The sequence below is a fragment of the Cyanistes caeruleus genome, chromosome 5 (assembly GCF_971803275.1).
Source record: "Cyanistes caeruleus chromosome 5, bCyaCae1.hap1.1, whole genome shotgun sequence".
Lineage (NCBI taxonomy): Eukaryota > Metazoa > Chordata > Aves > Passeriformes > Paridae > Cyanistes > Cyanistes caeruleus.
Genome location: NC_141705.1, coordinates 75,789,395 through 75,815,482, shown reverse-complemented (window position 1 = coordinate 75,815,482; position 26,088 = coordinate 75,789,395). Strand labels below are relative to the sequence as shown.

Genomic DNA, 26,088 nt, shown 5'->3' with positions numbered 1-26,088 from the left:
ATGCCTCACCTAAAAAATAATTTTCTGGTGTGGATTTGTACTATGCTGGACACAGAAAGCCAAGCTGCATACCAAATTCAGAAGGGAAAAAATCCAAACAACTTAAAATGGAAAGCATCCTACTGCATATTGGGTTAATGTGCTGTCAGCAACATTATGTGTTATTGCATCAGAAATGAGAAAATAGAAACACAGTTTTAAAAAATCAGCCTGTGGAATTTTCCTTTTTCTGACTCTGTTGCAGACTCTTCAGTCATAGAGAGCTGATCAGTCTGTTTCCATGTCTCAGCAGAATGATCAGTAAATGTGGACCCTCCTTCAGTGCTAGAAACCTAAAATGGGTTCAGCAAGGCACAATATTGCTCTGGCTTGACTGCACAGGGAGTCACTGATAGAAAAAAGAAGGCTTCAGTCCTCTGAAAATCACTACAGTTTGTTATACAAGATAGTCTGCCCAAAAATACTAGAAGTCATGATACAACTATAGGAAAAATACACCACTTTCTGGAGGTATAAATCAAGTTTCTAGATGTAGGGATACCATGACAGCTTTAATTTTGAACTCTGAGCAATTCCTTGTCTCCACTCCCTCCAATTTAAGAGGAATGGCACAAGAAAGAAGAAAATTTCTGAGGCATCCAGCTGTCTGTAGGAAGGATTCAAGAGCCTATTCTCAAAGGGGTGAAAGAATTTCCTAGTTTTGGGATTATATCTGGTTGAACACCATTTGTTATGTCTTCAAAAACCTAAAACTATGTTTGGCCAACCTATATGTTTTTCTGGAATAATTATGCTGGTCTGGTTTACCTGCTATTTTCCAACTCTAACTTCTTCAAATAAGATTATGTTCAGCTCAGTTGCAAAATCTCAACCTTCAGGGGCACTTATTGTTTTTGTTTGGTTGGTTGGTTTTAACCTGATTTAAAAATGAGAATAAATTGTACTTTTAAGAGATGTATCCCACTTAACCTCAAAGACGACAATTTTTTTTCCCCAAAACAAACAGTAATAATTAATAACACGTTTCTTCAGGCAGAAAACACGCATGGAAAAATCTTTCTGATGAACATTTAGGTTATTAACATAGCAAAACAGATGAATATGACTGAAATATTGTCAGCCCTTACATAATTAATGATACTGAATACATCCTACTACTGTATCTGTCTTTGTATTTATTCATACCCCCAGGCTCATGAGGCATAATTCTTTAGCCATATAAGTATATATGCTTAGTATATTATTGTACATTCTGCATCTTAAATATTAACTCTTTAATGAGATTAGGTACCTCACTGCACACCACAATAACTCTTTTTGTCATATCTTTTCACAAGCGCACAATTGTATAGGTGAAGTTCATGGAAATATTGAACAACTTCTCAAGAAATCTTTATTTTTATCACTGACAAAGCAGAGGATTTCAGCTTCACCCTAGAATGACACATAAACACTATTATATGCAAAAACAACAAAGAGAAGTAGCAGAAAAACCTCTCTGATGCCAATCAATTATATGACAGGTAGTTTAACAACAGAATAATAATCTGGAATAGGGAAGTTTATTAGTAGGCATAAAAATGTTTATTCCCTACTAAGGCTGCTGTTAATGTATGTAAAGCATAACAAAAAGAACATTTCTGAAAAAATAACAACAGATTCTTCAGCATGCATGGAGAAATTGTAGTTACTTCCATCAGCAAATGCTGCCATTTCAAAATGAATCCATTGTTCTTCTACCTCTAGTAAATAATTATTGCATTTTGCACTCCCTAAAATTTGTTTTGTCTCTCAGGCTCTGCATGGACACCTTTTTCCTCTCTCTTAGTATGGAAAGCTTAAATAATTTTAAATATTAGAAGGGAGAAGGAATCAAACCTATGCTTACCTTTTCCAATGCATCACAGCAGTACCACTGAAATTTAAAAAAAAAATAAATTGTGGGACAAGGAGATCAAGAGTGATATCTATCAGAACATGTAATAAAAAAAAAAAAGTCTTTAGCAAAGAAATTTTTGGAAGAGCAGGAATCCCCATTTGACTGCATGTTTTTCCATTGTCTTTATTTTTTTTTCCTAATAATCACCCACTAAACCTCCAGAGTATTGTCTGCTGATTCTGCCACCACTTTTGACCTCATCTTAGCCAGTTAAAGTATTTTTGACTTTCCAATACTAGAGATGTTAGTTCAGGATATTGCTCATATCCTCAAACCCCACTGAAATCCCATAAAGATTCCCTAAAAGATGTGAATTTACTGAGCTACCATCTTCATTGAGACTCAGAGATGAATCAGAGCCAGATGGAGGGGCTGAACAGCTGAGTTTCAGTCCTCCCAATGTGCAAAGGAGATTTTCCTATATAAAAATTCAGGCCACCATACACCTTGATGTTTAGTGAGAGGTGTAACTCTAGTCATTACTGAGATTTGTGCATGCAATATGTTAATTGCAAGATTAGAAATTACTTTTGAAAGTTAATCTCATATAGCATGATGAAATGCTGTGTTTTAGCAGACATTGCAGTCTGATAAAAAGCTGATTTTGCAAGTACCAGTTTTGAAGTACAGTATTGGCAGTTATAAAAATCTTGTTTTCACTTCTGAGATTTGCTGTGAATATCATTCAGAGAAATAAAATAAATCAAGATATCATTTCTATAATATCACTTCTCTGACCATAGCCTAACGTTAGAAATGAGATTTCAGAATAAAGAGTATCCAAAATATTACATGAAGTGAAACATCTACAAATGATTACAAGGAAAAAATTACTTTATTAGAAAGATAGTTGCTTTGATCAGTGTTAATGAACTGTACATGAAAGGTATGGATTTCAAAGAAATAATGGAAGCTACAATGTTGGAGGGATGTAATAATGTGTCAGGCTTTTTGCCACACACTCCTTGCTTAGTAGAAAAATTAATGACTTATATGGCCAGAAACTTTTATTTTAAGATTACTGTTTTTGAAGAACTGTTAATTATTCCTTGTAAAATTACTTTCCTGTGGACACAAGCATAGAAACTATTTAATTCACTTTGTGTTTATACCATTCCCTGAGCTCTGAAACCTGCAATCCAGCTAGGTACAACACCCCCACAGCTCCAGGTTAAATGAGTCTTCCCATAAATATGTACCAATCAATTAATCAGTTTTCCTAATAATCACTTGCTTTTACTATGACCACAATGTTTGAAAACAAACAGTCTGAGCATGGTGAATTAAATTTGCCTCTCTGAGGGCATGAGGGTAATGGCTCATATTGAGAAAGCATTTGCCATGGGGGAAAAAAAAAAGTGAATGAGTGGATGCTGATACTAATCTGTCTTTTCTTATGTTTTCCAGTAAATGCAAAACTTAAATATATCTGCAGCTCCATGCCCACAAAAAGTATTCCTGGGCCTCAAGAAACCCTTTCTGTTCATGTATCATACACACCAATTAATATTGACATCATTCTTATCCAAAACTCTTGACAGGGCTGGTTTCTGTGAGAAGAAAGAAAAGCATCCTCCACACCCGGCAGAATCCCTGCCAGGTCCAAAGACAGATGTGCCACTGGTCAAGGCTGGGCCAATTAGAAATGGTGATAATGCACTTGTGATAGCAGATTTAAGCAGTTAAAAATAAAAATTGTGCAGCTGTAATTGTGGCCAGGGAAGAGCAGGATGAGAAGATGTGAGAGGAACAGCTCTGCAGACACCAAGGTCAGTGGAGGAGGAGGTGCAGGGACCAGAGCTGGCATTCCTGTGGTGCAGATCATGGTGAGGCAGCTGTGCCCCTGCAGCCCATGGAGATCCACAGGGATGCAGATGCAGACCTGCAGCTTCTGGAGACCCCTGATAACCCATGCTGGAGCAGGGGTATGCCTGAAGAGAGGCAATAAACCTATGGAAGGCCTGTGCTGGAGCAGGGTCCTGGCAAAGACCTGCAGACCCCTGGAGAGAGGAACCCATGCTGGAGAGGTTTCCCTGTAGGACTTGTGACCCCACGGGGGACACATTCTGGGGCAGGCTGTCCTTGAAGGACTGCACCCTGTGGAAGAGTGACTCACATTGCAGCAGTTCACAGAGAGCTGTTGCCTGTGGGGTGAACCCACATTGAAGAAGCTCATGGAGAGCTGTCTCCCAGGGGAGGAACCATGCTGGAGCAGGAGAAGGACTCTTCTCCCTCAGCAGTGGCAGAAACGCGTGACAAGTTGACTATAACCCTCATTTCCTCTCTCCTTACACCACTGGTGAAGGAGATGGAACTGGGAAGGAAGGAGGAATGGGGGAAGGTGTTTTCAAGATCTTATTTTACTTCTCATTATCCTGCTCTGATTTTGTTAGTCATAAATTCAATTAACATTTATAATTCAAGTCTCCTTTTCCCATGATGGTATTTGGTGAATGATCTCTCTCCCAGTCCTTAACTCATGAACCTTTTGTTGTACTTTCTCTTCTCTGTCCAGCTGCAGAGAGAAGTGGTGGAGGCTTTGGTGGCTGCCTGACATCCAGACAGGGTCAATCCACCACTGTACATGAAGTTACTGACCTCAAGATGTGCTTCTGAAGCTCTGTAGAGCAGAAGTAGAAACATTACCACAGTGCAATAGAACATCAGAGGATGATGCCCTAATTATTCCAGAGTTCAGCTCACCACTGTGAGCAAAATAAAAACCTGAGGTAAATTCACTGCAAAAACATTTCTAAACTCCTGGCAAGCCTTAAGGCAAAATGGTTTTTCAACACTGAAATGCAAAGCTTAAGCTGTTGTCTCTGAAGATAGAGGCTGACAAATGAATTGGTGAAACATAGTTATCTTCCATTTGGCTTTAAGGTGAGTTTTTCATGCCTTTTGGGTAATACATTTTTAAAATTTTAGTTCTACATAAAAGCTGATCTAATTCAACAGCCCTTCCAGTAAAAGGCAAAATCCTATCGTCCCCCTTCCTTTACACACTTTTTCTTCCTCTCCTGTTTTCGGCACCAGCATTCTGCCTTCTTCCCTCTTACTGGCTGGGCTGCACAGCTGAGCCTGAGTCAGCTCACCAAAGCCATCAGCAGAAGTGAATCACTTCCATATGAAGCCAATAAGGGAACTAAAAGTCTTTGCTGTATCAGCACTAGATATTTGCTTTAATTCTTCACACTTTTATTTATTTTCACATATATATATATGCATATACATATATGTGTATATATATATAATGTTAAAATAATTCCTCTGTCATAGTTCCTTGTCATTGATCACTCAGCTTAATCATCACAGAAAAGCCCATTGCAACACAAAAGGGTTTCTGTGTTATTCTTGTCTTCTGCTTTCTGAAGATCTCCACAGTATCTGATAATGTAGCTGAATATTAGTGTCCCTGCTATTAAGCATATATTATATGAGGTACTTAGTTCATCCTGTCATTTTTAGTAAAACAGTAACTGAAACAAAGCTGTTTATGTGCCCCGCTAGCCTGGTTTAGTTGGAAGTGGGCATTTTATAACACCATTTTTGAATAGTGGGTGGTGATAACAAACACCAACAGACACAAAGTAGAGGAACAGCCTCTCATATGAGTTAACACAGAAGTATGGATTCCTGTTGTTTGGGTTTACCACTTGTTTGCTACTTATTTGCACATGATTTTCACAGTGGGCATATCCTTTTTTATTCTTTAATACACTGTTGGAGTCTGAGACACAGAGTGTATTCCCTTGTCTCTGATGCCTAGCTCTGAGATCCAAGAGAACACTGAATTTCATACAACATGAAATTTACGGGCATGTTTTCACGGTGTTACATGAAAACAGCTGTTAAAGTTAGGTAGAAAAGCTCAAAGTGTGAGTGTGTAGATTAGAGAGTTTTCTTAAGTCACTGGGTGAAAAAGTTAAAGTTTAGAGTTTAAACTACCTTAGAAAATAGAAGAAAAGATGGAGGATTTAGGATGTTTCTTCTTTCTTCTTCATTTTCTTCTTCTAGAAGTTTCTGGGTAATAGTAGGTGACTGGATAGAAAATGCTGCAATGCAGCACACAGGTGATGGGTCATTGGGTCATTAAGAAAAATAATTTACGTGTCTATTGTTAATTGGATAAGAATGAGTATAATGATAAAAAGGCTGCGCAGTTTGGGGCCATTTTGTGCCTTCAGAGCCAAAGTGAGCCAAAAGGGCAGGATGAATTGAACTTGAGCAAAAGGTCTGGGGAAGACCTGCCAAGTTTTGTGATAACATCCCAATAAACATGAGAAACAAGATCCTAACGAGCTTTGGAGTTTTCTCCCTGACCCAGAGAACTGAGATAAACATAACTCCCCATGAGGGTGTATCCCGAAGGAGCTCAGCTCAGCAGAGACTGAGAAATCCGTGTGAAGAGAAGTGCAGCAGAATCAAGAGAAAAACAGAAAAAAACGTTAAAATACACAGTGTCATTCATCAGCTGTCACTTTTCATTGCTGGGTGTTGGTCGCTCAGACATACAGTGAACCATAAGAAAGAAACCTGTCAACAAAATCCATCAGGAACATTCCTCTGGTAGAAGAGTTCGTTTAAGTGTTGCTGCTCTATATTAAGTGCAACAAGAAATCTTCAGACATAAAGGAGAACGTACAGTTACATACAAAGGCTGATCACTGTTACTGTAAGGAAAATCCTTTTAAAAAATATGCTTTTATCTCTGTTTTTTCTCATAAAAACTTGTGTATCAGAGTGGGAAGAAAAATGAACAAAAACACAGGGCTCAACTAACAAGAAGAAATTTAAAATGCCACAACCCAGTTTTGCAAGAGCATTCCAAAATGTAGCCACAGACATTCATGGCTACTTCAAGAAAACATTTCGTAAGACATCAAGTTTACCATTTTGTGGGCATTGAGTTCAGAACACATTGCTTCCTCTTTTTTCTTCAGGGTTTGAGGAGGGAGACACTTGACCATTTACTCTTTACTCCCTGCACATAAAAGGAGTAACAGAAATGCTCAGAGCAGAAAGCTAGAACTTCTGGGACAACAGGACACAAACTGGACCATGGATGGTGCCTCCAGGTAAGAAGCATATATAACTACTGGGTAAACTGTAGAACTGCAAAATTTACAACTCACATCTTATGCACAAATATTTTACCTCCTTTTTGCTGAAAAAAAAAAAAAGGAGATGTCTCAAAGTTATCACCAACACGTAAGAAGAAAGTTAGAAAGTGATTAGTTTTATAAGTGACATTTTTCCCCTCACCTGACAAAACTGTTGAGAAGTGCTACTTTCAGGAAGCATGTAAGTAGGCTGTAAATCATTGTTTCAGCTCAATTCACTGTTGAAGGAACAAATCTGCACAGCAAAACAGTTGAAACTACTGGTTAAAAGTCCTGTAATTTAGTAAAGATGATCAGATTTTGTTATTTTCAAAGGAACACATTACAGAGAGAGAGAGAGAGAGGGAGAGATTCTTCTCCTCTCATCTCTGTTTAATCATGTGAGCTGGTATCAGTGACATGGCCTCCATCTCCTCTCTCATTAAAATACAATTACTACTGGTGTAGCAGAACAGGAAAAAAATGGGAAAAAAAATCTCAGAACCTGAGGAAAATAAGAAATGAAATAACACTGAAGACTTGCATTAGGATAAAATGTCTGAATGCCCTAAAAGCACTATTCACAGAAAGAAATGTAAATTGATTGTTGAATAATTTTAACAAACTCTAAGGTTAAAATAAAATGTGGAAAATCATGTGTTGGTCATTCTGTATAGGAAAAAATTCCTGTCATCCCTCTGCTCCCAGATGAATGCTAACTGAAGTAGTTGATGTTAATCTCACATTACTTTGCTGCTCATTGTTTAGGCAATCAATCCAAGGTAGTCATCTAGATTTCCTCTGCTGGCAGTGAAGAGGGAGCAGAACCCTTACTAGCCAATGTATCTCACCCTGAAGTTTATATCTATTGGGGGTCAGAGGAATAACAGAGGCAAACAATAATTCCTTTCAGATGGCCACACCTTGAAAAGAGATGCCCAAAAAGGTTTTCTTACCTGGATGACAGGTTTCAAGCTTAGTAGAATCTTTTACAGTTTTTTCCCAGCTTTGGTGTTTCAACATTCCTCAGTATTATTAAATATTTACTTAATCCTTGAGGCATGAAATGCAATAGGATGATAAATAGTTCAATCTGGGCATTTTACTTTTCATATGGGATGGACAGTAACAGCAGAAAAGAGGAGCTTAGTAAAAAGAAAGGGTAGAAGGTTCTGAAAGCTATCACCTGTGCTCCCTTCAACCCTAAGGCAAATCACTGGAGACTGATTTTCCCCACTAGGACTTAGCCATAAGCCATTTTAAACATGAATAGTTAATAGAATGTAATTGTCCCTTGAGTTCTGGCATTCTGACCAATTTTAATGTTTTCCAATTGCTCAACATAAGGATATTTCCATTTTCTATTTTATTTGCTTTTAAATAAAATCAATTTGTGAAGTATAAACTTTAGAAAAATACAGATTTAAGATTGTCTTTGCCCATTTTGAGTTCTCTACATACATATTTTCATAGTTTTTTTGGTTTATTTTTTCACAGCCTAACTTTTATTAGTTTCAGTCAGAGCTGCATTTTTGCAAATGAAAACTTTGCTGTGACAAGATAAACACGAAGAAAATGAGGAACATCTTTCCTCTCAAAAGTCTGGTTTAAGTGACTTCCTTTGAATCATACGGCAATCTTGTGACAGAAGATGATACAGAAATGCACTTTCTAAGCTGGCATTACATTGCCTTAACTGTAGGAATAAAGCCCACTGAAAAACAGATTGCTGCTTCAGTGTTGGTATAAAACTGAAATTACAAACCTGTATGATGAATTGCTGATTGGCTCAGAAAAAAAGATTTCAACTACATTAGAAAGAAAACGTACTCCCTGAATTTATTATCCAAGTGTATCCATAAAGACAATGATCTTACAAGAAATAAAGAATTTTTGTGCAAACCACAAATAATTTTAACTAACCAATAATTTTAACTAGTTTGGCCTTCTAATTGCCTTGAGTAAAACATTTTTTAATTTTATAATTTGAAAAAATAAGAGGAAGGTCTTAATCATATTATGACTAAGCTGCCATACATACCTATTTTTCTTGTTCACTGTCTGAACATAAAAATGCAGGTTAGCATCATATAATTAATGACCTTATTATAAAGCCTATAGAAAAGATCCCTGAGTTAATATCGAACAGTCAGGTTTATTTATGGTAATTCCCAATTTGAAGTTGTGCTTTTTCAACAATAATATCTAATTGTTTTTTTGTCCCTGTGAAAAAGTAAAATAAGTAACCACTTAGATCTTCTTTTTCTACTTACATGTAGTTTTTAACACCCTGATGATAAGGGCTTGCTTTCTCTTTTATTTCATAAAGAACTGATGACTAATGAGGAATTATTAGTAATATGGTAATATGAATAATTCTGTAATACAAAGTAATTATAGGCCTTTATAATTACACTTCAATGTTGTACAAATCATCACAGCAACAAACTTTTGTTGAGCATTATCAACTTGATCAGCTCACTGACATACAATGATGGTTTAAAAATGTGTTAGAAGTAAATTAAGATGATTGTGCTGTTTCGGATTGATATATTAATATATCATTACAAACATTTCCCCCAGTTCTCATTTGGATTGGATAATGAGCATAGTGGTAGAGAGTAAGAAATTTTAGTTAGCTGAACAGTACTGGGAACAACTGACTGACTTAAACTTAGTGGCTAACACAGTTGGTGCTGTACTAATACAGTAAGTATTGCATGGAAAAGTAAATTACAGAATGTGTGTGTATATATATACATATTTATATATATATAAAATAGCAGCTCAAGGGGAAATTTAAGCTTAAATTTGAACTAAAAGTCATTGCTTGGGCAATACTCTTACTGATCTGAAATGAAGTTTTCACAAGTAATTTGTTTACTGTTAAGGTAAATATATCAACTCCAGTTTTATCTCTAGGACTCCATGGATCATACACAATAAAGGATAATGTGAATAATCTGGACCTCTCATATCCAGTCTTGTTTACGGCAACTGCATATTTAAAAAATGTAGAGATACAAAAAGATATAATTATTAGGGCCACAAGGAGATGTGGCTAAAGCTAGTTTATTGCACAAATTATTAATTAGCAATTAAGGAATACTTACATGAAGAATATGGGAACATGAGTGTTGCTAGTCTGTCTGGTGTCTCAAGGCTTCAATAATTTTGGCTATTTGCAAGGATCAGCATGGTTTTTCCTGTTTGTAGCTTCTATCAAATTAAAGTTCTTTAAAAACATTCTTAAATTAAATCTTACAAGCTCCTTTGGTCTCCTGACCTACAAGAATTGTTTTAGAAGCCTTGTTGCCTGCATTTTTGTAATTTCATAATGTATCTTACCATTTTCAGAGAAAGACAAGGAAAGCGTTTGCTGTGTTGGATACAGGGCTGTTTCTACTGTGTATTTCCTTCTCACAGAGTTTCTAAACCTTAGAATTAAGATTTTTGGTTTCAACTTCAAAACATTACAGCTTCCAAAAGAAAGAGATGATGGCTAGCAACTGGCTTTAATGTGGCTTAAGTGTGTTTGAAAGGCTTTATTGAGTAAGCTCAGGGACCTGACTTCTTGCTACTTGAAAGCTCCACAGGGCTTAATTCTTCTAGCCTTTCATTGTCACTTTATTTCTGCTATAAATCCCAGCACTTCTTTGTAATTAATTGTGCAAATGAATAATATCAGTGTAGAGATAGTGGTCCTGGGCCAAAAGCAATGGCTGTATTTCATGCACTCTTCAGAAGTGGCTATCCACCACCACAAGAACAAAGAAAATGAGGTCAATGAAAATCCCTCATTTCCACTTCAAATGAGAGCCAGCTATGAGGAACAACTTTAGCCTGCAGTTTCATTTCTACTTTTAAAATTCATCAAAGAGAGTTCTGTTAAAATACTGTGCAATGATATTAGCAGTATTAATAGGAAATAATTATGAAGAGAAATAATACCTTTTCTTGAACAGGTCCTGATATAAAGTACCAATGCTGCTAATGTAAAAGCTTACCCCTCTTGGTATTCAGTGCTTTATTAAAAGAATTTTTATTAACTAATTCAAGAAAGAAATACGACGAAACTCTCCTTCCAAGTTCCATGCCTATCTTTCATTCCAGTAGTATCTGGTAATAGAAAGTGCTTCTGGCAATACTTATCTGCATATAATGCATAAAATTTTAAGATGTAAGAAGGTCTGTATGGAGGACGGCTACTTGATACACACCACGAATATCATAACATTTGCTGCCTCAATTTAAAACTAAACCTAATAGTTCTTCTGGTTCTTTTGATCTTATAATCATGAACTTATATGGGACAAGTTCTCAGCAGAAGAAACTGTCATAGCTCCATCAATGACAATTTATAAATCATCTGCCAATCTGACCCTGTGCTTTAATCCATCATTTTGGTCTCAGACATTTGCCTCTCAGAGTTGTTTTTATCACCTTTGTCTTCTTTTTACAATTAAATAGCTTACAATTAAATGTAAAATAAATAATTTAACTGACATCATTTATGTAGCTAACCCCTGCAAACTTATCTTGTTCTTCTGATTCCTTGATGAGTATGTTGTCAGCTCACAGGACAGTATGCTAGCAGTACCAATGTCTATTTTCCTATTACTATTTACCTTTCAGCCTTCAGGGTTTTTCCCCAGCCCCAATCAGAGGATCAGAGCTCTCTCAGCCTAGGTAAAAATCTGATCTAAAGCACATACAGTTTAAGATATGTAATGGTGGGGGGGGGATGTTGCTCATAAGAATTACAAATTGCAGCATTAGCCATCTGCATCCTGGTGACAAGTAACTCCAGAAAACAAGTCTTGGCATAGACTTACATTTCCTATGTTAAATAGAAAATTTGGGAGCTAAACCAGGTTGAGGCAGCATCAGAGAACAGATGCTTTCTGATAGCTAGCTATGGCTCTGATTCAGGAGCATATTTAAACACAGATATGTTTAAAGGTTTTGCTGCACAGGGGTAAATGTAAAGCTGCGCTTAGAGCAAAACTGTGTATCTATGAACAGGACCTCTCTGCAATCACATTTCTAGGACTGCTCTAGGGACTGGTGCTGGAATATCTTCTGTTTTGATTATCTGACCATTATCTGTCAGGATGAGAAGGTCCATCAGACAGGAAATCAAAATATTTTGATTTTGCTGTACTGTGACTGTATTAAAGGTAGACAGTCTCTAATTCTGGCCGTAAACTGAGAGAAATCACCCTAGACATAAGACTAGCAAGGGCATTTTTTTTCTCTTTTCAAACTACCCTGTATATGTGAAACAATTTTGCTAACTGAACCAGCTTCCAGCTTCCAAAAATTCAAACTTGAACAGCACATCGGAATGTCTGAAAACAGCACATTATTAGAGTTTTACTCTCTTTAGGATGGGCCAAGAGCATTTAGCTTGGAATTACAATTATTGGTCAATATTAATGACAATTTTGAGTGGTTCAGTGTGTAACCACTCTCTTGAACACAGCCTACAGCAATCTCACATACTTTTGCTAACCCTTTCAGACCTCTGGTCTGAGAGCACGTGACAGTGAGTATCTGCTCTTGCAGTAGCATTCACTGAAATTCATCCAGGTTTCATTTGAACAGCACATATCAGTTCCTCTTACTGGAATGAGAAGAATCATATTTTAGAATATTTAATTATCAGGTTGCCATGATATATTTCAGTATAATTATATTTCATGTCAACTATAAATTATTTGAGGCACTTTTCATATATACTTCTGCAATGATAATCTTATACCACCCAGAGACAGTGAAACAGTAGAAAATATACAAACCACAGAAATGTTAAAACCCCAAAACTATTTTTCAATTTTTTTTTCTATCTGCTAAAGTGATCTTACAAGTTCTCTGTCATTCAAAGCATATATAAATGAGAGAAAAGTTCATAAAAAAGCATATGAGAGCATATATTTGCAGACATGGCATTTTTATGTGTGCTTGAAAATCCTAGGAATCTACTTAGCCTCTACCCCTAGTCATGACTTAACTGATAATCCAAATTTCACATAACCTCTGTAAACAGATCAGCTCCATGCTTGAGTATTTCTATTATCATCAGCTCTAGTAAATTATTTAAAGGTCCAATTTCTTTTAATGGGATGAGAAACCTTTTTTTCCAACCCTTGAATATGGGGCTGGGGCAGCCTACAGACATTAAATCCCTTTCTAGGGCTCTTGACAAATTGAAGATGCCAGGTAGAAAAGAGTTCATCGTTAGAACCAGAAAGATAACCAGAGCTCATCAAGCAGTCAGATTCAGATTCCTCCTTTACAAGAAAGAAAAAAGGAATAGTAAATAGTGAAGGGAAGAAAATGCCTTCATCTCAGGAAATGCAGCTGCCATGTAAATTTTAAGTGTGTAGTGCCATCTGCTTAATGCTTGAAGTTGCTTTTGAATCACAGAATGGAAGAATCTCGATTTGAGAATTTTGAGAACTTCTCTAAAGAAGTAAAGCAGGAGGAGCAGCCCTTATTCTTGTACTCTGTGCTGTGTGTTGCACCACTTCATTTTTAAGTTCCAAAGGAAGGGGAGAAAATAAGATGTATGGATTCTGTATAAAATATGGAGACTTAGAAGAACAATGTAGTAAAGATGAAAAACGACCCAGGGGAAAAAAGAAATAGTGGCAATTCCCTGTGCTTAGCAGTGGTTTCCAAAGCTACATAGAAAACCTCCAGAAAGAATGAGGCTGCCCAAGCCAGACGTCTGAGATGAGCAAAGGTTAAAGTCTGTGAGTGAAAAGCAGTGTTGTGGGCACATCTTAATGCAGGAGATGTATTTGAACACAGACTGCCTTTGCCCTCTCATCAGAAGTTACTTCCCACCAGGTTTCAACCCCCAGACTGGAATTCAGCTAACTGCAAGCCTTGCTCTGCAAGCTACGTAAGGATTTTCCCTTTGTGGGAAGGACTAATGCATCATTTCTTGTTAGTGCAGTCAGCTGTGGGGCAGATTTAAAATTCATCAGCTACTCTAAACTAGCTGTGTGTGTGCAGTCAGTACTCTTTAAAGCCCTACCCCAACTGTCTCTGTGCCAACTTTCAGGAGTGAAAAAGACTTAAGAAGTGATTGTTCTTGTCAAATGCTGAAGAATTCAGTATCTTTTATGGCAACATTAGGGAGAATGATAAATCATCTCTGAAAAATAAAAAAGTAGAAGCAAAAGTTTTTACTGCTGTATATTAAAGCATAGTAACATTTTAACTTTGTGTTGGAACCCAATTTAGAAAAACACAGTCTCCTCATTTTTCCTCTAATATGTGAGGAAATCCCAGTAAATTTATTACCTGTATTTGAAAGCAAATTAAAAAAGATTCCAGAGGCTGTTCTAAATTAAATCTTTATTGATAAAAATTGTATGGTATTGTCTCTGAAATTCACTGGGAAGCATTACTAATGCCTGCATTCAAGATATTGCATGTGACAGCCATGAAATTTAAAGCTGGGCAGTACTTTTTGAAGGGATAATACTCTGTCTTGTGCCCTAACAAAGAATTGAGCTGATGTGGAGGGGGTGGTTATAATAGAGTTATATGGATATAGCATCCAAAAGCAAGAATAGGAACTGCCAGCAGCTAAAGTGTGACATTAACATGCTTCTTTATCAGAAATGGTAGCTTGGGAAGCCTTCCTGGAGAGTCATTAAGCATTCTGGCAGTATGAAAGTTCTTTTTCTCCTTAGAAGAACTACAGGACAGAAGTAGGTATGTACTGAAAATGTTGGGTATTTTTACTATAATGAAATTGTAAACATGCATAACAACAGCAAAACATTTTCAAAAGCCATTTTTCTTTTCAAAGCCGGTTCTGTTAAATGTACATCATTTTAGCCAACTGCTGCTAAATGGTGGATGTAGTTTGATCTTAAACTAATGTAGTGGTAGAGCTCTAGGCTGTGTTCTATAATATTGTCACACTCACCTTACTGAAGGTCTTTTTTAACAACCTCTTTCTCTAATATGTATTTATTTGTAGTATTCTCAGGGTTTTAAGGATTAGCTCTAGCATGCTTGGGTTACTTCATTTAAGGCAGAAGCATAAAGCTGTTAACTGTGGGTGCCTCTAGCCTGTGACCAGTGATTGAACTTGGAAGTTACCCTAAAACTTGCCTTGATGTCCTGTAGTCACAAGTATCCCCTGCAGGATGAGGATAAAAAACGAGAAGAGCAAAGCCTCTTCCTCTCCCTTCCTCTTTCCTAAAATACGCACAAGTACTGCAGTAAATATCTTTACAGTCATACCTCAGTGCAATACACCTCAGGGTTACTGAGTTTGGAAATGTTTATGACAGTCCCTGATAATTGTTGGTATTAGACTAACCACATTCTTTACCGTCATGTGGCAAACCTTGCCCAAATGTTGGAATTAAATGTTTTTTCAGCATGCATACACATCCACACCTCCTTAAATTAGCTGATGTAGATACTAATTGAATTTTGTAGTTACAGTAGAAAAGTCCTTTATATTCACCTGAAAGAGAGCAAACATTATTAGGGACAGAGGTTTTGAAGCCAGTCTTCTTCTGTTGTAGACAATGACACTACAACAAACAAAATGAACAAGCTCCAGCTGAAAGCCAGAAATGTTTTCTGATCGTTGTATTTGTAAATAGAAAGGCTGGCACAGAAACTCCATGCTCTGGCATTTGGGGAGTATCTAATTACCAGCATACATACATACATAGACACACACACACATATATATATTTAACAATTAAATATTCATCTGCCAGTGTTGCTCTTCCTGCAGTTTGATTCCCATTTTGACAGCTTCACTCCTGATATACATATAGAAAACAACAATATTAACTTTCAGATTATGAAGCCAAGTATATTGAGTTTTCTCAGTCTCCTCTCAAAGCTTAGGACACCGCTTCTTGCTGTAGCAGTACTTCTTCAGCACTGCACTTTCTACTTTAAAACTGATCCAGGGAATATCATCTGCTTTTTCTGCGAGTGATATTCAGCCTTCCTGTGCATTGGCAACTTTGAATAATCCAGTCATTTTCACTGCCATTCTCAGGCTTTTTGTTCTTGAGTTACCAGTGAAAATTTTACATTGGATTGGTTCACAAGACTAACCTTGAGAAAATCCACAATGCATCTTCTCATTTTTATCTCACTTTTTTTCACTTATTTTAACTAAAAATAATTAATCACCTATCAGTAACTGCTTAGTAACTTAAGTAACATCCTCCACTTGTCATAATACAATATTTAGTGAAGCATAGACATAGTTCTTAAGATTAACAAAGTTTGCATATTAGTATTAAAAATCTCTCTATTGAGAGAAAATAAAGACCAGCTGGATAAATAGGCCTAGGCTACATGATACACGTGAAGGTGACTAATAATCAGAGTGAGAGAAGAACTTGTTCTCAGTTATTTTTTGTGTTTATTATTTTTATTTATTTATTTTTAATTTCTATTTTTTTATTTTGTGTTTTTTAAAATTTTTTCCCCTCCCTCTAATATATTAAAACTATCTGCTTTCACAGGTAGAGGCAGCTGACTATAAACTTTTCTCTGTCCTACACTTCAATTAATGTGATTAATTTTTCTGGGTGGATTCTAATTCATAATTACTCTCATCTGTGAGTCTGTACCCAGCCTCCTGGCAAATACAGCTGCCTCTTCAGGGAGCTGCCAAATTCACGTGAGTTTAAACAGTGAAATGAAAGATGGTTGTGAAAGGGAAGTGCAAGAGTGAGAAAGAGTAACCTAAAGACTGGTGTGTTGTATCTGCTTTGCAGTTTCTTATTTCACGTGAATGTAAATCCACTTTCAGAACACATCTTTTTAAAGATGGCGTAACTTCAGAACCTCTGCATTTTTGCTGTAGTTTATTTTCCCATCTGTAACTATGTTGTTCCATAACTTATGTTTCAAAGTAACTGTTGCTATAAAGAAATTTGTGATTCTTCTGAGTTCTGGTTGGAATTTTTGTATCAGTAACCTTAGTGATTTTTTCATAAGGCTGCTTAATGATTTTCCTTTGAAGGCTTGTGAACCCTTATTTTAAAGTAACTAGATTTATATTTTATTACAGACCTTGGTTTGTTGGCAGATTTAGTCAAATTTTCTGAGCATATGTTTGATAGGTTGAACAGGATAAAAGAGTTTCATAGATGTCTTTGTAGAGTATAAAGGGCAGAGGCTCAGTGTCATTTTTATTCATGAAGTTTCACTGATGAGCAATGAGGTTCTAATCCTGCAACAAGAGTGAGCACAGGGAATCATTTTGCTTATGGAGTTTCTCACTGAAATCTGTGACCAGCTCAGAGAAGTGACAAAAAAATGAGTGTTTCTTTTTCCCCTGAATTCACAACTTTCATTCTTTTAATGTTACAGGCAAACTCAATGCTTCCCATAGCATATTAAGTGCTGACCTGAAGGTATGAAGGGAGCATTTTCAAAATATAACATATTTTTACCATATAACATATTATAACATATAATTAAACATTGTTGAATAATAAAACCTGAAAAAATCTAGAGAATTTACAAAGATGTAAAGCAAAGGTTTATCTGACTTAATGGCTGTGCAGTTAGATTCTGTATCTTGAAATTTTTCCCCAATGAAGCTTAAGCAACTGCACAGAGTTCAAGTGCTGTGCAGCTGAGTTTACCTCTGAAGTAAGAACTGCTTTGCATTGGAAGTCTGAGAAATGGCAGAATTTGGTGGAAACAGATTTCATTTTGCATTGTCATCCCAGTATTTCCCACCAGAAATAGGGAAGAGGGATGGCTACCTGTGCATTCTTAGGCAGGCACAGTACAAATGTGTTCATTGTGTATGTTGGTTCAGAGCTCAAGAAAAACTCCTATAGGTGCCATCATTTACATAAGGATTGCTGCATTATTTTAGACACTAACTGTGACCCAGGGAAAATATTCTTACTGCAGCTGAGTATTTTCTAAAATCCTTGCATGTAAAGCCCTATGGATTTCCCTGTTCCCCACTTGCTAAATTTACACTAGCCTGCACCATTTGCATTAAACTCACATTTTCCTAGAAAAATCTTGCTCAAAATGCTGTTTTAGTAAGGAACATCATTATCTGAATTGGGTTTATGTGGTAAAGTTACAGAATTTTTTTAGGGGGGAAGGCAAAGAGGTGGCAGGGGTGGCCTCTGTAAGAGGTCAGGGCTGTTCAAACCCAGCAGGTTCCAGCCAGCTCTAAAGGGGACCCACCCAAGGACAGCTGAGCTCACCAGCAAAAGTGATGTTGCCTCTGTGAAAATGCTTTTAAGGGTAGAAAACAGCAGATGGGGGAAGGAGAAGGAACACTGAAGTTGGAGGTTATATGTAAAACCTTTCAAGTATTTGGATCTTGCCAGAAAAATTCTAAGTATTTCCAGCAAAATCAGAAAGAGAGCCTCCAGATAATTGTCTAGCCATCTTCTAGTGTCTGAGAGGACAAGGGAAAAAGCAATGACAAGGCAATCTCTGCTCCCTCGGGTAACTACAGGCAGTGAATATACTCATCTAAGACTATGTATTTCCCCAAAAGAACAGGAGCCTCTGAATAAGCCTACCCTAGAGCCTGTAACCCCTGGGTTGAAGCTGAACTTGGAAAATGGGATGTTTTTCTGAAGCCTGTAAATGTTTGTTTCTTTTTTGTATTGGTTTACTACTATCCATATCAGGAACTAAATATTTATTATAACTGGCAATAACTTAATCTCTCAAAGTCCAGTTTGTTTAGCCTGTGACAGTGGTTGTTAAGACATTTTCTTGTCTTTGCAAAGCCCTGAACTCCTTGCCCAAATTCCTCTTTTCTAACTGCTGTCTCACAAAAGAAGTAAATTGACTGACCAAATGCAGCTTTGAGATTTGCTCTAGTTGTGATTGAGTCCAGCTCAACTCTTGGTCCTGCTGGGCAGGAGTAGAAGCGTGCTTTTCATCATCCATCTCTATAGAGGAGCAACAGTATCTTAATAGCACAGTATGCTTCCTCTAACTTGTTTTAGAACAATATTCAGAGTCACCCTGAAGACACACAAAAAATATATCCTAGAAATGAAAAGCTATTCCCCATCTGTGAGCAAATCAACATACATAAGGGAAAACATCAAAAAGACTACATTTTTAGTAGCAGTGAATAATTACTCATTTCCAATTAACTTGGAAATTATTTCAAAAGGAATCCACAGACCAAGCCTTTGTGATGACCAGCAGAGCTGTGGTTGTGACTAGCTGACATGCAACCTATATGATATTAACCACTTCATCCAGGTTTGGATTTACAACAGAGATGGTGATTTATTTACTTTGTAAATAAACACTTTTGACTCCTGATGCTGTCCCTCTGCCAGTTGTTTTGTTATACTTCCCTAAGGTGTCTTCGCTCTGTATTTTATTACTTGAAAGAACATTTATTAGAGAAGGTTAATAAATGGCAAATGAATTCAGTTAATTAGTTCACTGAATCGTTTGAACACTTTTACTTGCTGGAGAGTTTAATAATGCTGGAGATATTCATGCAGCACTTGTACAATGACTACTTCTCTTTATTCAATAAACTCTTCTCCAATGCAAAGCTGAGCATGGAAAATGTCATTGCTCAGCTGTTAACTTTGGGCAGTCTAAGTCTTTCCATGCAGTCATGAACTGTGAATGCAAGGTAGAGAGGTGAGCCCCCAAACAGAAATAAGCATGGACCATCCTGATGCTTCCTCACCCTACAAAAACATATGGTCAGAAATGTTCTGGGTTTTGCTGTGATTTTGAAAACTTGAAGTTGCTTAGATGCTGAAATTAATGGTTTTCTAGATGTAATATTTTACTTTTTCTGACTTCTCTAATGGTCAGAGAATTTTATCTACCATCCAGAACTTTCTGGAAAAACTAGAAAAGCTAGTTACCTGGCAATTTTAACTTATTTGTGGTGTTCACTGTCTTACCATGACAAGTTTTGTCTGAAAACAGGTTACCCTTTCCTTGTCCCCTAACTCCCTCAAAAGACTGTTGGTTCAGCCTTGGTTTATCCATTTCTATGCTCCTTTTTAATGTCTGGCATTGGCAAATATATTCATATAGTTTAATTTTTGCATCAAGTACTGCATTCTATTTTCTATAGTAATTTCATAATTGGTTTGCTCTGCCTGAGTTAATTGAGAGCTATTAAATACATAAAGAAGTACAGAACAAGAAACTGTCCATAATAATACTGCTGGATGCTTGTATTCCCTGTTGCTAGTAAGTATTTCTTTAATTTTTTTTTCCCATGAAAAAAATGAAGGAAAGCCTTTAGCTTTTTCTGAAGAGTTCATAATGATGGGGACATTAATACTGGAATGATTTTTTTCCTTAAGGTTTTTTTGTTTACTATATACATAATACCAGATACTGTCCAGAAAATAGCTCAGAGAATGAGCTAAGGGAGAAAATGTTTCATTCACTGTCTAGTCTTGACAGATTAATGGTGTTTCCTGATCCCTTTGTGAAGACAATCACTTCCAATCTGGTTTGGTTTTTGTAGGGACTCTGTGCATACTTATTTATTACATTTTTAAGATAAAATACTTGAGCACTGCAAAGAGTAAGGGCTCTTCTCCAAAGAGAGAACCTTTGCTAGTTGACTGAATTTGCTCAAAGTGTCTGTAGCAGAATGAATAAGCTATTCTAGAAAGGGAGAGATTTAGATCTGACCCTCCTTAGCTTGCGGGGGAAATTGGCTAATACATTAATTCAGTGTTTGGGAGGCCCAGGTTAAAAGAGCCTACTTCTATTTTTCTCTATCTTTAGAGAATCTGTAGGACTGACTGGAGTGTTTTATTTTGGTTTGGAGTGGGAGACAGAAAGCCAGTGTTTGGATACAAGAAAATTGCTTTCAGCATGGAACTGAAATGGCTTTCTTTTTAATTTCTCTCCCCCTGCCCCCTTCTGTTTCTGTTTCTAGCTAACATCAGTCACGAAATGACCTTTTGCCCTTACTGGCTGTATAGGACCAGTTGGGAGGATGATGTGAATACAATCATAAGCTCTGCCTATGGAAGAAACATTTGTGGTATGACAAGACAAGAGTGGTATGACATATGAAAAAATTTGGGAATCTGACACTTGTCTTGTGCCATAGAGAAATTAAGCACTTGATACAGGGTTGTTGAGCCTAAAAGTTGGGAATAGTAATACATCATCTGTTTCTAAAATATTGAAGTTCCTACAGAAGTATTTAGGATAGCAAGGAATTGGATTTTTTTCCCTCACGGTGGTTAATCCCTTAGGGTACAAGATTTGATTTTTAATATTGTTTTTTTTTTCCCAGCTGATCATTTGTACTCCATTTCTTTTCATCCCAAAAGCTAGAATTTCAGTTCTGTCCTGTAAGGTGCCAAACACTGCTTGAAAAATGTAGTAAATACCTCACGCTGTCAAGGTTGATGACAATATAATGATGATGTTAAACATTTATTTGGGAACATTGTGATTAAGAATTTCACAGGAGAAGGTTAATCTGACTCTAAGCCAATCCTGTAAATCAGAATTAGCATCTTGTAAATTCTTACAGCAGTGGTCATATGGCATTTGCATCTGTACTGGGCACCTGAGAGAAAAAATTTAATCTTGTGATACCTGAAAGACTCTCAATTTGAGTTCAACTTTCTGAAAAATTCTGAAATTCTTTTGAAGTATTGATTCTGCAGGAGGGTCATATTGTAATGAGTCACCCATTTGATAAATAAAATTAAGTCTTCTTCAACCACAGAATAAAGCATGGTGTTACTATTTTTTATTTGGGCAAAAAGCAAAGGATTCCTTCAAAATACCTATTTTAAAAAATAACAAAGTCACATACTCTGAGTTGGAGAAAAAATAATTGTCTATGCAAAATTGCATTTGGAAATCAAATTTGTTGGGAGCTTCTTAGTTCATAAGAAGGACATGCCCAGCAATTTTCTTCTAAGAAGAAACCTCCCCTTTCCTGGAATTAAGCAAATCCTTCCTGCAGTTTTTCTTCATCAACTAAAACCTCTCTGATCTGACCTCCTATCTTGCCATAAATAACAGGGAAGAGGGTTCAGAGAGTCAGAGAATGACTTTATGAATGTGCATTTCTATTTGATCATTCTACTTTATCAGACTACCGCTAAAAACAAAACAATAAAAAAGCCTGTCAGCCTGGCTGTCTCCATAGCTGTCTGTGTGCCTTTCCCAGCAGCGCTGCCTGTCAAGCTCATTATTCTTCCTCCGAGTTGGTTTGACCCACTCTTTTCTGCTAGGCTGATAAAGTTTGTGGGATCTTGTCTCTTGGGAAATACATTTAGAAGGCTAAGTTAATTCTGCTTCTCTCCAGTAAGCACTTCTGCCTGGCTTCTCCAGGGCCAGTATGTCTGAGTAGTCTAAATTGCTTATCCTGTAGGTAATGAGGTTTGCAAGGCCACAGCTGAAACCTTCCCTTTTCTCTACTTATCCTGCTTTCTGCTGTGAGAGATGAGGTAATATTTTGCCGAAGCCAAAAGGTTGTTAAGTGAAAGAGTGGAAGTTTCTGGTTGTATGTGTTGTTGCTCGCGGTTTGGATTTGTTCTGGTTGATCTGTTGGGTGTTGTTGAGAACTAGGAGAGGGGCAGGGTTGAAGACAGGACCAAAAAAGGGAGGAGGGTGAGAGGGGAGGGGACAGAAGAGCAGGCAGGTGGGAGAGAATGTTAATTCCCGAGTACCCATCCTGTGGGAAAGGGGACAGGGACTGCCCCTGGCCAGAAAAGGGAATAAAAAGCTGCCATTTTGTTCTAGAGTATCTGTGTGTGGCTCTCAGGGGGGAGAGACACCAGGCTCAGCTGAATCTTTACTAATAAACAGTTTCCTTTTGCTTCAATGACTTTATCCCCATTTAATTTTATCTCAAAGTTAATTAATTTTTAACACTGCCACTGCATTTTGGTTTAAGGGATGGGTACTTAAGAGCCTAGAAACCAGAGAACAGTTAAATCAAGGCAAGAAGTCTAAAAGACCTGTTGTTGTTGTTGGTTTAAAAAGTAAAACAGAAAATCCCTATAGCAGTTCATGCAGTACGTAGTGTTGCAGAGAGGGGTTTGCAGCTTCTGAAGGGAAATCCATGTTTGGCAATCAGAAGTGAAAACTGGACCAATAAATGGCTCTTACTAACTGTAACTTGTTTTCATTACCATCATTCAGTCCCCTAAACAAAAATAAATTTCCAGTTCACTGAGCTTCAAGTGTTTAATTACTTTTTTAATAAACTTTTTTAAAAGTATCTTTAATACAAATCTTAAAAACATCCCTCTGGAAAAAAAAAAGAAGAAAAAAAAGTTCGGTTTCCATGAGGAGTGACATGTTAATTGCCTGCAGACAGCTTGTTGGAGTAATGAGTAAAATAACCTAATAACTAATTGAAACTCCATTGAAATAAAAGTCATTAAGAAAGTAGTATCATATCTAAGTAAATTAACTCCATTTTCTATCCTGAATTATCTAGCTGTTGTGCTTTGATCACAGTTGAATGGGATCATTAACTAACTAAAAGTGAAGCCTATTAATAATTGCAAGTTCTTTTTATAAAGATTTTTTTTCCTCTTTTCATGAGACATTTCAATACGGGGTCCTGGCTCTTTGAAAACTTTCTTCTGCAAATGTTTAAGGATATGGGAATGACAGAACTAATGAAACTCTGTTCAGGAACAGATCCTTTAAAATACAGCTAGCTGGGGAACTGTACAGCAAAACAAGACTTTTGTTGTGAAATATTTTTTATTACTTTTATTTCAAATGCCTTGCAAAACCACAACAATTCAAAAACAAAGTAAAGTAAATCCTACTGGCTTCTTAACCATTCTCATGTTTGTTCTGTCGGAAATCTGAGCTTTTAAAGCTTTAGGCAGTCTTTTCAGAAAGAGGTTGTGGTCATTCAGCCCTCCTGTGTCTGCTCTGGCCCAAGTTCCCTACCTTGGTAATGCAGCTGACTTGAGCCAAGAGCTGGGGTTCCCTGAGCCTCTCAGGTCCCTGTCACAGGAATGATGATCTTGGATATGTCATAACGGGTCCCATTCCAAGATACTCGCTAGGGGACTTGAAACCTCCGTATTTCCAGATCCCCTGTGTGGAACTGGGAGCTCTTATCTTGAAGCTTCAGTTGGGAACTGTGAATTTCAAACTTCTTAATGTTTCTCTCTATTTTACATATTTCATACTTTAAGATTAGCAAAGTTCTTTTTTCTTTTTTATTTTTTTGATATCTAATAATCTATAAATGAGTAAATCCGAAATTTTAAAATTCACTCTAGCTTCCTAACTCTTTAGCTCTTAATAGAAAACCACGCTTTTCAGGTAATCTCAGGTGGTGATTCCATGTTTAGAATAAGCTCCTGAAGACTGAAATGTCCAAAACTCTGCATGCTAAGGTGAGATCTACCTAGGCCTCACAGAAGAAAATCATGCAAGAACAGATATTTCAGACTGTTCTAGTCTACAGGGAGGCATGTCCTTCCATGGAAGAGTTGTAGTTTGGATTCCTGTCTGAAGGTTCTGTGCCTAAACAACCGGTTTCTCATGAGAGGCTGAATCCTGTCAGTGCTCTTAGGATGAAGGATGCAGGGCATTAAGAACTCGAGAGGTCTCTATCTCAAATTTGTTATTTTTTTTCAGGAAGAAGTTAATTAGTGGGTTTAAAGTACTGGAGTCTTTCTGTGGTTTGTTAAAACAGATGAGTTTTTGTATGGGATAAATATTATTTTCTCAGACAACATGGTTTCATATTTGAGGTTACAGAAATTTCCATTCCATACTAATTCATTAAAAAACTTTTAAAACTGAAGTCCCATATTTTTAATCAGCTGGTTTGCTCACACCCTGCTAAGGTACAGGAAAAGAAACAAAGGAGGGAAAAGAATCCTGACGGGAGCCTTCTTACAGCACTGAGTCTCAGCATCCCCTTTCGTGAAATATGTAACCTACACCTAAAGCTCCCCTTGCAAAGATACAAGCATATCTTAGGTGATCTGCAAGAATATGGATGCCTTAATTAATACCTTCTTTTGCTCAAAAGCCTTGTGGATTTCCCACATTTCACCTTCTCTTAGGAAGAATAGCATGACTTCGGTGGTAAACGAAAGAGCAATTAATCTTCTAGCTTTGTCTTTGTAAAATTTTCTTGCTATCTGCACTCCCTCCAAATCTGAAGTAACCACCTTGCCTATTGATAGGGAGTTGATACTGCAATATGGTGACAATTCTCTTTCTACATTTAATGATGGACATTGACTGGATTTAGAAAACATATTCTGATCATGTAGCACTAAAACTAATGCCAAAATAGTGAAATACGTGAAACAAGATATTATTGAATGTGTGGTACTGAAGGATAAGACACGAATTGAATCTTCATGTAAAATGAAAACATCCATTAATGACATACTTAGCTGCAGTCTTGTCTCAAAATGAGTCAAAACCAGCATCTAAGTGGTAGATGAGAGTTGTGCTGGCCCACTGCCCAGAGGTGGATTCTGATTTGTTAGTGTTGCTTAATTGGTAGGTCAACAAACGAGGGGCTGGTTCCATTATAAATGCTGTCAAGATGCCAGAAATAGATGACTTGATAATGAGGTATGAGGAAAATTAAAGTAATCTCTTGATATAAGCACTTGTCCTGTGAAATGCCTTCCTTGTGAAAAAAAAACTCTGCTTTTTTTTTTTTTCTTTCCTCTTCTTTGGAATTGCTTTGAAGTGTTCCTTTAAAATATATAAATCTACATTATCACCTCTGTAAAAAATGCTGGTTTTAAATAGAGCTGTTATAAAGTAGGTAGGCAGTTAGGATTTAACATATGTCAGGAGTAATCCACACTTAGCAGAAGAAAAAAGGTAATTTAATAAGAAAACACTCTTGTATGCCCAGTAAGACTTCTTTAGTATAAAACGCTTTGCAAGAACAAACTACAACTTAAACTGGCACATATTTCTTCTGTAATTCAAAAATAATTTCCCAAGGCAGCAATTTATGTTGATTGTTTAAAATGCAGCATGAATGATTATGGGGTGACAAAGACTAACAAGACTTCATTG

General features: G+C 36.8%; 1 protein-coding gene across 1 annotated transcript in view; it reads right to left on the bottom strand.

The window, feature by feature from the left end:
- Positions 1 to 807: 807 nt before the first annotated feature.
- The window catches only part of LOC147653265 (uncharacterized), a 44,423-nt gene continuing 19,142 nt past the window's right edge, over positions 808 to 26,088 (bottom strand). The window contains exons 2-3 of the mRNA XM_086890457.1: positions 7,205 to 7,297; positions 808 to 1,915 (exon numbers count right to left, since the gene is read on the bottom strand). The gene's annotated coding sequence lies outside the window, so the exon portion shown is untranslated. The remainder of the gene's footprint in view (positions 1,916 to 7,204; positions 7,298 to 26,088) is intronic.